The sequence below is a fragment of the Lathyrus oleraceus genome, chromosome 1, assembly GCF_024323335.1.
Source record: "Lathyrus oleraceus cultivar Zhongwan6 chromosome 1, CAAS_Psat_ZW6_1.0, whole genome shotgun sequence".
Classification (NCBI taxonomy): Eukaryota; Viridiplantae; Streptophyta; class Magnoliopsida; order Fabales; family Fabaceae; genus Lathyrus; species Lathyrus oleraceus.
Window position 1 is genome coordinate 432957659 of NC_066579.1, and position 11402 is coordinate 432969060.

General features: G+C 33.5%; 1 long non-coding RNA gene across 1 annotated transcript; it reads left to right on the forward strand.

The window, feature by feature from the left end:
- Positions 1–414: 414 nt before the first annotated feature.
- Positions 415–3302, forward strand: LOC127080242 (uncharacterized). Its single transcript, XR_007788010.1, has 2 exons — positions 415–1005; positions 2959–3302. It is a non-coding gene; the product is annotated as an uncharacterized LOC127080242 (long non-coding RNA).
- The last annotated feature ends 8100 nt before the right edge of the window (positions 3303–11402 follow it).

An 11402-nucleotide genomic window follows, 5' to 3' on the forward strand; every position in this document is an offset into this window, starting at 1 on the left:
CACACTTATGAGGAATGGAGAGAATTTACTAATGACGTCTCAAGGTTGGGTCCAGAAATGATAGGCTCTGATACCAGCTATAACACCTGACTAATTATGCGTCTAAAATCATAATAGTTAATGCATTAAAATGTAGGTATTGAGAACATACATCATGTGTAAATGACATATGAGTACATGTACAATACATAAATCTCAAGATAGAACATGTTACGTCACAATGTCAATACAACTAAGATCCGAAATACAAAATACGAGATTCAAATTAATTGCAACTAAAACATAAAGAAGAAAGACAAACGTCAACTCTTCACTATGTCATGCCTTAATCTTCATATGTCGGGAGCTACCCGAAAAATATTGCAACAAAATAGGGTGAGATACTAATCTCGGTGAGGCCCATCTATCCTACGAGTCCACTAGGCTCTAGGGTTTCAGGAAATATTCTAAACAATGTTACTCACCTCTTATACGTAATCGCATAATTATGCCACATGCATATCCGGAAATCCACTGGTCTTGTATTCAACTAAGCCAACTAACTTACGTAACTCATGAGTTCACAACGCATGGAGTCTCATTTTCCTCTCATACGGGTCCCGAAAATCTCCACTAGTGAGGGTCATTCCCTGGAAAGTACCTCTCAAGCGGTCAAGGCATAGGTCACTGACGATAAGACTTTTCCCAAGCGGTACCTCTTACATGGGTTACGTGAAAGGTCACGTATGTCCGTCGTCGATGGATCATCTTTCCCTAAGTGACACCTCTCATATGGGTTACATCAAGGGTCATCGATGTCCATCCTTGATGGATCATCTTTCCCTAAGTGGCACCTCTCACATGAATTACGTAAAGGGTCACGGATGTCCATCCTCGATGGATCATCTTTCCCTAAGCGGTACCTCTTACATGGGTTATGTCAAGGGTCACGGTCTCTGATTTTAGTACCACGTTCTTACCCGGTTGATGCACTATGTAATCCTTCAACTCGGATCTCAGGCAAAGGTTAGTACTCTCGGTCCCTAAAATTCCACAATTGTTCGGGGTTAATCATTCTCCATGCGTACCCACCTATGGCCACTCTTAATGACTGAACTTTACCCCTCCACTAAGTACAACTGAGTACCTTCGCCGAATAATCGGGTTCACATACATTTATTCACCACTTCCGAATAAAACATGCACTAAATGGCTTTCAAGCATTAAGACACAACATACATATGAAAACACGCGTGATTCTAATGAAAATGGCATAAAATGCACATGTTGGAGTCTAATGACAGTCAAGCCGTCATGGCCACGACGGTCGTCATCAGGCGACGCCCAAAAATGGGTCACACGCCCTCACAACACCCTTCATTGGGCTTAGAGAATGATGGTAAACTCGTCATGATGGTTAACCCATCATAGTGGTGACGGTTGTAGCGCGTTCAGGACACGTTTTTCTACGAACAAAACGCAAAACAACCCAAAAACTTCATTTTTCTCACTCTCAAATTGCAATGGACAACATATCAAACTACATAGACAAAAATAGCATGTAACACATCATCACAAACATGGATGTAGCAATTAAAAGGAAATTAACATGTTAGCAAAATGTATCAAGCATGCAAGTCATGGATTTCAAGAAAAATCCCAAAATTTCCAAAATCATGTTAATCCCTAAAGATGATTACCCAACTAAGCTATTGAACCCCGCCTTTAGAAAATAGAACCTAAATTTCGAATTCAAAGGTGGAATTGGAGATGAAAGATAATTTTTCCAAATCTTAATGGTGCATGGAACAATCCTTTTACCCTTCCTCTTCTTCTCCTTTCACGAACACCTTCTTCCCCTTCTCTTTCCTTCTTCAATTCTGATTTGGACAAATTAAGAGTGAGAGGATGTGAAGTGGAAAACTAGTAAAACGTCTCTCATAGGCAATGACTAATATGCACTCCAACTATGAGAAATTTACTAGTTTTCCATTTGATTCAATCCTAACCAAATCTTTAGGATCTCTACTTACTAGCAATAGAACTTAAGGGGAAAACACCAATAGGCCCTCCATTTCCCATATAATTCCAATAATATCCTTTTTACATAACTTGAATATTATTTCTTGCAATTAAGACATTAAACGTCTTTTAAATTAATTGGGGTATTACATAACATAATCCATACAATGTCACACTTTTTATTTATTTAAGACTAATCTCGATTTTCAATGTAAAGATGATTATCGGATTTAGATTGAGGTCAAATTCTTGTCCATTCGATCAAATTGATCGGTTCAATCCAAGTTATCTATCCTCTCCGAATTTAAATTATCATTTAAAACACCATGGAAATATATTATTACTTAGCTAAATCATCATAAGGGCATATCCCATAAGACTTTTATGATATTTAAAAAAGGAAAGAGAAAAAAAATCAGTAAGTTACTATAATGTTCTTATTAAGTGATGACATATTCATATCCAAGTACAAAACAAATTTGATGATATGCCTGCTCACTTTATATTAAAATGATAGATTATGTCACCGGCGGCATCACCTAATGGGAAATATTTCCAACACATTTACTTTCATTCATATGTTTTCCCCATATGGAACTAGACCTAAAAATCACCTTATGAAGAAATTGAAAAAGTTTCTTCATCAAGATACATACACACATAAACTTTCAAATCAAAAGACTAATAATGTCTAAAGTAGCCAATCCAATTTTCATGTGTTGTAACCTAGATACAAATTTTCTCACCGTTTGTGGAAGCACCATATCTACAAGCAAATTTGTTTCTTTTACTTTTTCCTTCTTTGAGCACAAACCGTGTGCCGTAAGGCAAAGGGTTTATAAGTCATAACACAAAAATATATATAGTTTCCTTGTGAATACTATATAGCACACACTAGCTAGTTATCCATCTTTAGCATAATGAAGAATCTACTAACATGAATTTGCCAATTAATAGGGAACAATATGAACCATGAAGTTTATCTCAACTACATTATTTTGAGAAAGCTTTTGCACACGTAATGAACTTGTAAGCTTTATTTCAACAACAGTGTTTTAGACACTAATTAATGGTGGTGATGTGATTACTCTTTAGGTTTTGTACGGAATGTGTATGATTAAGGTATGCTATTGCCGCAATTTATGAAAATGTAGGGAAAGTGATTTTAATAGGTTGCTAGATTGGAAAGTTATTATCATAAATGAGATATAGTTTGTATATCCTCTTGTAAACTTGAGTTGAGTTGAAATTTGGCAAATGTCATGAATCACATCTCCAATTTATGTCGTTTTTAAATCTTAGTTTTCTTGTCAAACTTGAATTCGGTTTTCCTCTCACATTTTCATTAATCAAACTATTGGAATAGAATCTAGAACGATAAATTGACGTGATGGTGAAATAATTACCTCACACGTGATATTGAGTTTTTAATTTGTTCTTTGTATTTTTTAAGAGTTATTAAATCTGTGTTTGGCAAAACCAAACTGATAATTTGTTTTGTATATAAGTTGTTTTGGGATGTCAACCTCCATTTGCTAGGGGATATTGTCCACTTTGGAGAATTTTCTTCCGTAGAGATGGGTATGGTATAAAGAAAGAAATCATCCTTCTTGAAGCTCTTTCGAAGGCATTTTGGGGATGGGGATGACGGATAGAGATGACAATAAGTATGATTTGGACAGAGTAGTATAGTATTTGTCTCAATATTCATCGTTGGAAAAAATTCTCTTATTCAAACTCATACATGCATGAAAATTGTTGTTTGTATCCGTACTCATATCCGTACCCGTTTATCCATGTTTTTAATGAAAAATAATCTCTAAAAAAAATTAAGGATGTCATTATTGAGTTAATAAATAGATATATATGTATATTAAAATATGTACAAGTTTAATAATGATTTCACTATTATAAAAAACAAATTTAACCTCGGACACGCATTTAACAACGACTACAGAGGCGAGGTAACGAAGGACATCATGAAAAGTGGTCACTTTATCCTCTCAATTTTTAAATAACTGAGGGGTAAAGTTATTAGCACATGAGTTCGATCTCCGTCATTTGCCTTTTTATTACTTTCATAACTGGATGACACGCCCAATATTAAATCTCGGTTTTTGAGTGAAATCGAGATAATGTCGCAATATTTTGAACTCAGTTATATTTAAAAATTGAGGGATAACTTTTTTTTATATTTCCGTTTGAACATTTATTACAGAATCATATCATAGAATATATAACCATATTTTGCAGATTTCTGAAACAGTAACTTATACATTTTGTCAATATCTCAAACACAAACATTGTACCAGAATTGTTTACATAAAATGCAAAGACAAAATTGCACACAACTTATAATTTTACAACAAAATTAAAACAAATGATTAATCAACAAAAGCAATAACCAAACTGGAAACTCTTGTAGGTTGTCCAAAAGTTTCATGTTAAGATTTGTCGTTGGTAGTTAAACACCTATAATTTGAACAACATTTAAAATTAATTAGGATAATCATCAACAAAATTAAATCTTTAGTAAAAGGAATAAATATGAGAAAAATGAATAATTATATATGACTAAGTGATATAGAATATTTACTTACTAGTTTTGCCATAACCCCTATTCATGATCAAGAAGAATAACATACACATCATCTGAATCATTTTCTTCAGATGAATGACGTACATGTATTGCAAAACAAGGGGGCTCATATTTAAAATCTTGATTTTCATCAGTACTATTAGGAAGATATTTTTCGTGAAGAATAATTTACCATCTAGGATTAGAAGGATCAGTGGCATAAAAACTTGTTTTGCTTGAGTTGCCATGATGAATGGTTCTTTCTTATAAGTTGTCTTTCAAAGATCGACTTGTGTGAATCCTAATTCATCAGTTTTTACATCGGTGTTACTGTCAATCCACTTGCACTTAAATAAAGGCACTTTAAAAACAACATAATCAGTATCTAAAATCTCCTAAATGACCATAAAGTACACTCTAGATACTAGTACGAGATTGTTATCTTTGGAACTATAGAAGTACATGGATTCAAATTCAACCATAACCCCACTATTTTCAATGATACTACGATCATCCTTTGATTTTGTATAGAATGAAAAATTAATAATGTCGTATGCACTCCAAATAATTACATTAAACTTAGGCATACATGACAACCATTTAATTGTCTATGATGCATTGTTCTATTTAGAAACACTTCCATTAAACCAAGTTATGAAAGTTTTGTTATGCTCTGTCAACAACCATTTTTTATTCATCTGGGGGGATTTTTCCTCTATAACACTTTAGAAAGCAGTCAAGTAAGGTTGAACTTCATCCATATTATTAAATATATAAAAATGTGCTTGAAGAACCACATCTCAGTCAATTGTCTTAACATTTAAATCTTGAGTACCTCTACCATCATATCTTCCATCATGACGAGACTCAAGAACTCATATAGAGTTCACTTCTGACAAATAGTTTGTACAAAATTCAAAAGTTTCTTTTATGATGTACCATTCAACAATCGAAGCCCTCAGACAATAATGATTCTTTATATACCATTTAAAGATTTTCATGTATCACTCTACCAAATACATCCACTGTAAATAAATTGGACCAAAAATTTTAATCTCCCTTACTAGATGAACAACTAAGTGAACCATAATGTCAAAGAATGATGCAGGGAAAAACATCTCAAATCGACACAAGATAATTGCAGCCTCATGTTCCAACTCGACTAAAAACATCTTAAATTAACACAACTATAGTTACCCTTACAGTTTTTTTTGTAGAATTCCATGGATAGCCACTTGTAAAAGTTGTTACAACAATACATGACAATCATGAGATTTTAAGCCAACTAATTTGAGTTCTTTCATTGACACAAGTTTCTTCATATTTGATGAATACCCTTGAGGAACTTTGATACCCTGCAAACATTCGCAAAAACTTTTATTTTTATTGTTTAGACAGGGAGTGACAAGTTGGGGGTAAATATGTTATATTTCCTATTTCTTCTAGGGCTAACTCTTGTCGTATAACCATCACCACCATATCTTCACATGATTTCTTAGTATCTTTTGTCTTACCTTTGATGTTGAGAAATGTTCCAATCAAATTATCACATACATTTTTCTCCACATGTATCACATCAAGACAATGTCTCGCATCAAGACTGACCAATATGGAAGATCAAAGAACACATACCTCTTTTTCTAAATATTTTTCTCCACGGGCCTTTTTTGTTTCTTTCCAAAGACAATATTAATGTTTTTTTCTTTTATAAACTTCCTTCACATACCTCTTTTTCCAAATATTTTTCTCCACAGACCTTTTTTGTTTCTTTCCAATCAAATTATCACATACATTTTTCTCCACATGTATCACATCAAGACAATGTCTCACATCAAGACTGACCAATATGGAAGATCAAAGAACACATACCTCTTTTTCCAAATATTTTTCTCCACGGGCCTTTTTTGTTTCTTTCCAAAGACAATATTAATGTTTTTTTCTTTTATAAACTTCCTTCCTATTTAAGGGCTTTGAAGCGATATCAAACTCTTGTTCCCCGTTAAAAGCCTTATACAATCTATGGTATGGATGATTCGGTCTTAAAAAAAAATTATGCCCAAGATAAACAGTCATTTTCCATTTTGTAATTGGTGGTGGAATGTACCAAACTTACATATATGACATGTTTTATGTCCCTTGACGATGTACCCAGATAAACTATTTTATGCAGGAAAGTTATTGATTGCGCAAAACAACATGGTACGCAACTTTAAGTTATCACATGTGTACACATCATAAACATCAACGCCTTCCTCCCATCTTAAATCTTCAATCAACAGCGTTAAATAAACATATATGTCGCTTCCTGGTTGTTTTGGATCGAAAATCATCAATGATAACAACATATATTTGCGCTTCATGCACAACCATGAAGATAGATGGTAAATTATGAGAAGAATAGGACATGACGTATAGTTAGTACTCAAATTACCAAAAGGATTTATTCCTTCGGTGGAAATTCCAAGCATAAGGTTCCTCGGTTCAATGGCAAAATCTGGAAACATGGAATCAATTTTCCATCACACATTCTTTCATCTGCGTGCCATCTAGTATTATATGTGTCATTTACATTTGAAAATAATCTTTTGAATCTTTGAATTATGAGTAGGTACCACATCACCTTGGTAGGAACACCATTTTTAGTTACATCGTCATCATCTTCAACACCATTTTCCCTCTACTTGTAGCGTGATTCCCCATATCTCGGATACTCCTTCAAGTTTTCATACTCTTTTGTATATAATATATAATCGTTATGACATGCATGCATTTTAACATAGTCCAAACCCATTGGACATAATATTTTCTTGGCCTCATAACTACGGTTCGACAACGTGTTACCTTCTGGAAGCATTTCTTTCAACAATTCAAGCAATTCAACCAAACTTCTATCCATCCACCCACCTCTTGCCTTAAGATTAAATAGTCTTAATACAACTGACAATCTTGTAAAACTTTTACATCTTGGATACAATGACTCTTCCATGTCTCTTTGCAAAGTATCTACCACATTAGCTTTCTTGAAAGCATCTACTCCAATATCACGAATCATGTCTTCGAGAGTATCATTCATAAATTAATTACCATCTTCAACTGTATGTGACAAAGGTTTTTTTTTGTCGCTTCACCATGTCGTACCCATTTCGTCTAATTTTGAATAACTCCATCACAACCTAAATGATTGAATATATAACACTTAGATGTTTTGGCATATTTCGGCAAATTTTACAAGGATACCAAAAAATCCCATTATCGTTAGGAAAGTTTTTTTTCCGCAAATTTAAGAAATTGAATCACTCAGTTCTCATACTTTTCACTTTATCTATTGGCTTTCATCCAACTACAATCTATAATCACATACAACTTCTGAAAATCAAATAAAAATAGTACACAACCAACAAAAATGAACCGTATAAGTATCAAAACCATAAAAATAACAATAATAACGAGACAACAACGTCAACGACGACCACAATATCACCACCACCACCAACAACAACAACAACAACAAACAACAAACAACAACAACAATAATGGAGAATTTGTACATACCAGAAATGTGATGAGAGACTCTAAGAAAAGTGTTGGCTTGAGGTTCGAGCTTCCTTCCTCCTTGAGAATAATGGTGTTTCAGTTTCGTTCGCAAGAGAAGAATAGTATTTTAGTATCATTCGCTAGCTAGGGCGCAAACAGTGAATGCGACTTAACATTAAATCTAAAGGAATAAAAAATTGTTAAGAGAGTTTTTATCTCAGTTTTATTAAAAAAACTGAGGGAACATATCTGACCTGAAAACTATAAAAAATAAAGATGCCCTATTAGTTCTGAATAAAACATAAAATTGTAATCGTTGGGAATCGAAGCTCAAACCCAGTCAACTTTTTATGTCGGTTTTTATGAAAACTGAGGTAAAAGATTAAGTTTTTTTTAAAATAAAATAAAATAAATGACGCGTTTCAGGTCTTTTGACATTGGTTTTTCAATAGCTGAGATGGAAACTTCATAATAAAATATATTATTTATAATAATGTATATTTAATAAAATTGATTAATTAACATGTGTACGTTATAATCAAAATAAAAATATATAAATACATAATGTGCAAGTTTGGGGTGGGTTGGGTACTGAGGTACCCGTACTCACACCATACCATTTATTTTAATGAGGAATTGCACGCGTCTATAACTAACCTATTTTGCAGGTTATTAGTCTACCCATTACGGGTAATTTTTGCAAGTACCCATTAGAAATGAGTCACATTGTCATCGCTAATGACGAGTATATTCCTCGCCCCGTGAAGTCTCCGACTTACCTAAACTATGATAACATCCTTAATTAATATATAATTTTAAATTTCTATGTAGTTTTATTTGACATTTCATATAATCTATCTTATAATTTTTTTAAAACATATGCAATATTAGTAAGAGAGATCTACATAATTATTTTTATTTTTTTTTAGTTTAAAAATTTGGTGGTCATGACTCATGAGAATATATTAAACATTCTCAACATAAAAAAATATATTATAAAGGTTTAGTTTCTTAATTTCTTGTGATTATTTTTTGAATTTTTCATGTTTATGGATCTCCACAAAAACAACGAGGATCCGCATGGATGGTGGGCAAAATCCCCCCGTAATAGAGATCTGAAAAGGGGATGGGAAATAGATTTGAGGGGGATCGGGATGAGAAATATTACCAATTTACAAATCTTCTAATAATGTGTTTTTCCTCTACAGTTTATATGGAGGTCGTATTTGGGTCTCGACCATGAGATTAACCCCGAGGATGTTATAGTTTGGACTGCAAAAACAATAATCATCAGGTTCGCTACTGTGGAGATGCACCAGCGTGACCGTGTCTAATTGTAGTTCGGCATGCAACAACAAACCCCAAACTTCTATACGTGTTTGGGACAATGACATTTACTAAGAGTCGACGCCCAATGGAGTTTTTCCGATTTGAGAGAGTTTGCTAGGGAGGTGTGTCGTCAATGGAAGCATATACATTAACATACCATAAACGAACCTATCATGTAGGATGCTAGACCAACTCGAAATTATATGAATTAATATAGATCGATTGCAACGACACAGTTTGTGTTTGACCTGAGGTATTTGATCAACCCACGCCTACGAGCTTTGTAATCATACGTCCAACAATCAACCTCACAACATTACCAAATCCGACAACATTGTCAATCCACCCTAACTCAATAACCAACCCCACAACATTACAATACCACATACATCCAACAACCAACCAAACATGAGTATGAAACCACATACACCCAAATCCACGACCAATTCATGCGACACACTCAAACACAAAATCAAGAGCATGACTCATACCACCAACAACCATATGTCGCCACCACATCTTATCATAGCCCTGATGAGGCGTATAATACCACCACATCCTACCATAGCACCCAACAAATATACACTCCAACATCACACCACCAAAGCACTCAAGCATCACACCGTCAAAGCACTCAACCAAAACATATCTTTCAAACGCCAAAGTCAAATTAGAGTGCATGTGCCACAGGCAGTGACACATTTTCTAGGAGATAAAAAAAAAATTCCTTGAAAAGTGGTTAGTTTGATAAATTTTTTGAAAATGTGACTATTTGAGTTTGTTTTTTTTTTGAAAAAATTGATTATTTTTTAAACAAAATCTTATTATTTTTCTAATTTATTCAATTATTAAGAAACTTTGTATTTTTTAACAATAAAATCACATACTTTAATATTCTCCAATAAAGCTATGGTATGGTTTTTTTTGGGTGGGATAATAAAATGATACTTGCATATGTCACATAATATACACACATACTAGGCTTATTATTGCTACGATTTATTGTGATCCTTCACGCGTAGATGTGATGGGGGAGTTTTATATGTTGGACTTGGATCCAACCACCAACTTGAAATCTTCATAATAAAATTGCCCTTATTGGAGTAAAGGCTACTCTGTCTCAGAAACAAACCATCATGCTTGCCATCACTAGGAAATAGAAAACTAAGAAGCTAAAAACATTATTTGTTATGTTTTCTTGGTTGAAACTTGAAATTCAAACGTGCTTCTGTGCCAGCATGAACATAATCATTAATTAATGTCAGCAACAAATAGATCTTGTTCATCATTTCCAAATTTCTTCTTTTCACAGCTTGAATTTTTAACATCTATAATAACATGGGATTTTTATTTGGGTGAGAGTTTCTTCTAAGGTGATTGATTTATAAGGTATAATATTGGTTAAAATAGATACCAAGCTTGTTATATTTTAACCTTATACATCTTTTTCGGTCGTTGAGTTTAGACCCATCTAAACAAGTACTATAATTTTTCTAGTTTTGTTACCTAATCTAAGTAGGCAAAAGTCGAGAGTACCCCTCAATTTACCTTCTACATATTTTTTGGGTCGTTGAGTTTGGACCCCTCAACTAAAATTCTTTGACTTAAAAGAAAAAGCCTAAAAGTAACAAAGAAACAAGAGGAAAATATTTAGCATAAGATTTTTACTGCATTTGGGAGTTATAAGCATCTATTTAAATTACCATTGTGGGTTCTCTTTAGCAAAAGGAAAGGGGATTGGGCTGGGACCAAATATCAGTCACCTAAAGTATATATAGAGAGAGATGAGCAGACATATGTTACCTAATATAGTTTGAGTTTTTTTATTGTTTGTTGAATTTCAATATTCTTACTTAAAATATGTTAGTAAAAAAAGTGATATTGACTTTGAAAGAGGGCTATGGACACTAATGCTTGCTTTTAGGATGTTTTTCATGACATTCCAATCAGGTTGTTGGAC